A 6,105-nucleotide genomic window follows, 5' to 3' on the forward strand; every position below is an offset into this window, starting at 1 on the left:
TTTTTTTTTTTTTTTTTTTGCGGTACACGGGCCTCTCACTGTTGTGGCCTCTCCCGTTGTGGAGCACAGGCTCCGGAGCGCAGGCTCAGTGGTCATGGCTCACGGGCCCAGCAGCTCCGCGTCATGTGGGATCCTCCCGGACCGGGGCACGAACCCGTGTCCCCTGCATCGGCAGGCGGACGCGCAACCACTGCGCCACCAGGGAAGCCCCCTCCCTTTTCTTGTCCCAAGTCTTCCGTAGACTCTGGAGCTGTCCTCCAAGATAGCCTTCTGGGGCTGGGAGGATCTGAATGGGGCCACTGTCATGAACAAGGGGCAGGGACCACCCATCAGTAAAGCGACTCAGGGCATGCATATACAATTATGTTTATTAGGGAGAAACTACCAGCAGAGAAGCCACAGAGCGCACCCAGAGGTGGGTTCAGGCCTGGCACAGCTGGACTGGGCACATATGAGAAGGTTCCAGAAGCACCACACCCCTGTAATGCTCTTCATTTTATAGGCCGAATGGAAACACTTGGACAATTATGAAATTATGAAATCTTCCTGGTCAGGAAGTGCCCTTGTAAAAAGAAGCCTCTGAAGCTTAGCCACTGACATCAGCCTGTTTTATGTGGACTAATTCAGACAAGCTGAGCTAGCTCTCTGCTAAAAGGGGAAAGAAATAAGCCTGGGGTGACAACAGTTCAGTCTCCTCTGCCCTGCTGTGAATGGGGTATTGTTGAGGAGTTTCTCGTAGAGCAGTGTGCTTGTGCAAACCCTCCATTCATTCATCCAACAGATAAGTTTCATGTCTATAACATATTATGAGTGTTGTTGCAGATCCTAGGGCTGTACCAGATGCCAGGGTTTCTGCCTTCATATTCAGCCTCTGAGCCCCCTGAGGTGGGTCCTGGGTCTTCCTGGCCCTAACTTATCCTACCCTTTTCCCATAGCCATACTGTGTAGCTGGAACCTTCCTTTCATGGTCTTCTCCTGTTGCCTTTCTCAAGTTCTCCCAAAGCTGGTCTCCAGCCTAGTGGATGCATTATCCTGGTGACCTTTCCATAGGTTAGAGAAAAGGAAGCAGTGTCTACTCATTTCCAAGGAGCAACAACTAGGACTATTCAGATCTCTGAGAGGACACCAAGCCACTGGGGAAGAATGGATTGAGAGCTGAGTTTCAAGGCCTGATTCATCCCCTAAGGCTCTTTTTTGACCTTGAACAAACTAATCCTATGTCATACATCTGTTATTTTCAAGGACTAAACAAGGTTCCAAAAACACATGTTTTTCCTAGAAGAGAATTCCATTGGAGCTTTAAAAATGATGAGTTACATCCATATAGGTGGACATAACAAGTTGATTTTATGATCAATCCTAAAAGAAGAATTTCATTCTGCTTATATTCATTTGCTTTACAAAAACACTAAACTAAAACACACCAGTCAATAAAAATTTCTTCAGGACATATTCAACCTGGGAATAGGATAGAGCCCCACCCAGTCAGCAACACTTGGGTATTTCCAAGGAGAGACATCCCTTTTTAATACTCAGAGATGAGACATTCACAGACTGTTTCACCTGCCAGCACACCCATAAAACCTCTCCCCATGGAAATGGGATCTCCAAGTCCAAAACCTCTTCTTCCCACTCATCACCTCCTTGACCATGAATTCATCATTCTTTCTGCTGGGTGGAGACCAGCATGGAATCAGCCAAGATTTCTGCCAAGTCTCTATCCCCCATTTAGAAGACCAGATAGACATCAGAACAGAGGGTCCTAGGATAGCCACTTTTACAGTATCTAAAAAGTGTTCTGAGGAGGTAGTTCTCCAGTATATATGAGCAGTGACCTGGGAATAGAATTCCTTCTGTGTTTCACACTCCATTTAAAAAGTACCACTTCCACCAAGCTTTCTGAGTGACCTACAACCCATCAACCCAGCTCCCTTGTACCCACCCTGAGTGAGCCATCGTTCATGGAAAGGGGGCAGCAACTGCCTGGAGGAGGTGACCTTGCGGAGGGTGGGAGACTCTGACCTCCTCTTATAAATTAAGCAGTATAAAGATGATAAATTTTAATTGTGTTAAAATTACTGTCACCCTTGAACTGGGGTGTAGTGGTCTGATTCTAAACCTTGTGAATTTTGAAGGTAGAACTGGCAGGATTTGTGAGTGGCTTAGATGGAAGGTTTAAGAGAAAGAGAGGAGACGGGGTGACTAGGTTTTAACCTGAGTAACAGGGTGAATGGGGCAACATTTATGGAGATAATGAGATTGGGGGGTGGTGGAAGATGGGGGTGGGTGTGGAGAAGCCTTCTGGAAAAATATTAGAAGAAGGAATGCTTTGATCTTGAAATTTTAAATGTAGGAACAGCCTTTAAGTGCACTCACTTGAAGCCCATTTGTAATTCTCGAAATTATCATTCTTAGAAGCTTAGCAATCTGTTCAGTTGGTTTACACCACCATTTGCACCATCTGTTTGCCTACCATAACTTACTATGTGTCAGGCACTGTATTTTACTTATGAGGAAGGTAATTATTAGCTGTATTATAAAGATGAGGAAACTGAAGCTCACATCTTAAATAACTTGACTAAGGTTACTTAGCTAGAATTATGCACAGTAGAATTCTCTTTCTGTATAGTTAATATGTAATATTGAAAGTTAGCCCAACACAGTAGGTGCTTTGTGGCTTCAAAACAAACAGCACCAGGTCCCTGGTCCCTGTGGAATATGTGCTCCCCCATCCAGTAGCTTCCTGATCACTAAATCCTTTATCCAGTGAGTGCACAGTACTTAATTTGCTGAGCAAAGAGAATCTAAGAGAGAGGTCTTTGAAAAATTCTTGGACTCCTGTTGGAGTATATTTATGATGACCACATTTCTTCACCAAAAATGGTGACACGGGATCAGATATTGGCAGCACATTTGAAATGAGGACTGCTCTGGAGAGCCCAGGTTATTAGACTGCGCTTGAGATAGAACTGGGAGCGGTTTTTTTGCAGAATTTAGTCCTTGAGTTGAGTGGATTCTGGGTGCTCTCCTCCCAGTAAGTAACACAGTGCCTAACTTCTCAGACTGATGCTTTCCCCTAGAGGTGTAACTTGGCATTCTAGAGCATTGCTCACATCTGGGGCCTCACGTCCCAGCAGACTTTGCAGGTGATGTGGGAGGCCCTGTCTCTAAAGAACAGCCCCATTCCCTGATGCAGACTCTGAAATCTCCTTTTAATCCATATTACTTGTAATCTTTGTGAATAAGAGAAATGTGCAGGCAGCTTAATAAAGGGAATTTATCCCTGGTGGTGCAGTGGTTGGGAATCCGCCTGCCAGTGCAGGGGACACAGGTTTGAGCCCTGGTCCGGGAAGGTCCCACATGCCGCGGAGCAACTAAGCCCATGCAGCACAACTACTGAGCCTGCACGCCACAACTGCTGAAGCCCACGTGCCTAGAGCCCATGCTTATCCACAAGAGGAGCCACCGCAATGAGAAGCCCATGCACCACAGCAGAGTAGCCTCCGCTCTCTGCAACTAGAGAAAGCCTGCGTGTAGCAGTGAAGACCCAAAGCAGCCAAAAATAAATAAATAAATAAATCTATTTAAAAAGTTTTAAAATAAATGTATTTTAAAAATTTTTAAATAAATTTATAAAAAATTTTTAAGTAAATTATTTTTAAATTTTTAAATAATTTAAAATTTTTTAAAATAAATAAATAAATTCCTTCATTTATTTATGGCTGTGTTGTGTCTTCATTGCTACACGCGGGCTTTCTCTAGTTGCGGCGAGTGGGGCTACTCTTTGTTGCTGTACGTGGGCTTCTCATTGCTGTGGCTTCTCTTGTTGCTGAGCACAGGCTCTAGGGGCGCGGGCTTCAGTAGTTGTGGCTCGTGGTCTCTAGAGCGCAGGCTCAGTAGTTGTGGCGCACGGGCTTAGTTGCTCCACGGCATGTGGGACCTTCCCGGACCAGGGCTGGAACCTGTGTCCCCTGCATTGGCAGGGGCATTCCCAACCACTGCGCCCCCAAGGAAGCCCCAGTAAGGGAATTGATTATACAGATGCAGCAGTACCTCGTGGAGCCCAAGTTGGGAAAGCGGCCTGAGAAGGACCAGAAGTGGGAGTGGAGGGCTGCCAAGAATCATGGAGGGTGCCTTTGTCACCCCTATGTTTTTCACCAGGTGTCTACTTCCCTCTCATTTCCTAGCAGTTAGACTTTCCAGTCTGAGGGCAGTGGTGGCCCCTGGAGCTCTCAGATCTCCATGGTATTAGTTCAGATGCTCGGAAGGAAATGGATTCTTCCTTGGCCCCACCCCACCCCACCCTGGAGAAATGTCTGCTGGATCTGTGCCATTCTCTCTTCTGAACCTGAGTCAGGACAGGATTTTGTGGTACAAGCATGGCTGTTGTGGGGACCACAGATCTAGAGAGGAATAGCCAGAAAGAAACTTCTCTGAGTTTAGCTCTGGGCAGACGCTGCTCAGAACAGTTAAGGGTGAAAGCGTGACTGGGTTCCAACAGGAGGTCTGTTGAGGTCCTCTGGGTGTTTGCCATTTGGTCATGGTCCCCTTGGATCTATGGGGACTAATTATTTTCTACTCAGTACACTCTTCACTTTTTATTTGAGAAACTGATCCTTCCCCATTCCATGTAGCCTGGTGGGAATCATACAGTATTTGTTCCTTCATGACTGGCTTATTCCACTTAGCCTAATGTCCTCAAGATTTATCCGTATTGTAGCATGTGTCAGACATCCCTTCCTTTTTAAGGCTCCATCGTGTTCCATTGTATGGATATACCACATTTTGCTTATCCATTCATTCATCGATGGATACTTGTGTTGCTTCCACCTTTTGGCTATTGTGAATAAGGCTGCCATGAACATAAGTGTACAAATATCACTTCAAGATCCTGCTTTCAGTTTTTTTGGTGTATACACAGAAGTGGAATTGCTGGATCATATGATAATTCTATGTTTAATTTTCTGAGGAACTGATATATTTTTTCCACAACAATTGCACCATTTTACATTCCCACTAATAGTGCACAGGCTTTCAATTTCTCCACATCCTCACCAACACTTCTTATTTTCTGTATTTTTTTATAGTAGCCATCTTATGGGTGTGAGGTGGTATCTCATTGTAATTTTGATTTGCATTTCCCTAATGATTAATGACGTTGAGCACATTTTCATGTGCTTATTGGCCACTTGCATATTTTCTTTGGAGATTTATATTGAATTTCTACTTAAATATGTCTACTCAAATCCATTACCCATTTTTTAATTAAGTTGTTTATTTTTTGTTGTTGAGTTCTAGGAGTTCTTTATATGTTCTGGATATTAATCCCTTATCAGATATATGATTTGTAAATGATTTCTCCCATTCCATGGGTTGCCTTTTCACTCTGTCGATTGTGTCCTTTGATGTAGAGAAGTTTTTAATTTTGATGTAGTCCAATTTATCTATTTTTATTTGTTATCATGTCCAAGTCAAATCCAAGAAATCATTGTCAAATTCACTGTCATAAAGTTTCCCCCTGTTTTCTTCTAAGATTTTTATAGTTTTAGCCCTTATGTTTAGGTCTTTGATCCATTTTGAGTTTATTTTTGTAAAGGGTATAAGGTATGTGTCCAACTTCATTCTTTTCCATGTGGGTATCCAGTTTTTCCAGCACCATTTGCTGAAAAGACTGTCCTTTCCCTATTGAATGGTCTTCCCACCCTTGTTGAAAATCATCTGACCACATATGCAAGAGTTTATTTCTTGGCTCTCTATTCTATTCCATTGGCCTATGTGTCCAGCACCACATTGTTTTGATTATTTTAGCTTTGTAGAAAGTTTTGAAGTCAGCAAGTATGAGACCTCCAACTTTCTTCTTCTTTTCTAAGATTGTTTTGGTTATTTGGAGTTCCTTGAGATTCCATGTGAATTTTAGGGCAGGTTTTTCTGTTTCTGTAAAAATCACCATTGGGATTTTGATTGGATTGCATTGAATCTGTAGATTGCTTTGGGTGGTATTGACATCTTAACAATATTAAATTTTCCAATCCATAAACATGGGATGTCTTTCCATTTATTTGCATCTTCTTTAATTTCCTTCAGCAGTGTTTTGTAGTTTTCAGT

The sequence above is a fragment of the Physeter macrocephalus genome, unplaced genomic scaffold (assembly GCF_002837175.3).
Source record: "Physeter macrocephalus isolate SW-GA unplaced genomic scaffold, ASM283717v5 random_658, whole genome shotgun sequence".
NCBI classification, from domain to species: Eukaryota; Metazoa; Chordata; class Mammalia; order Artiodactyla; family Physeteridae; genus Physeter; species Physeter macrocephalus.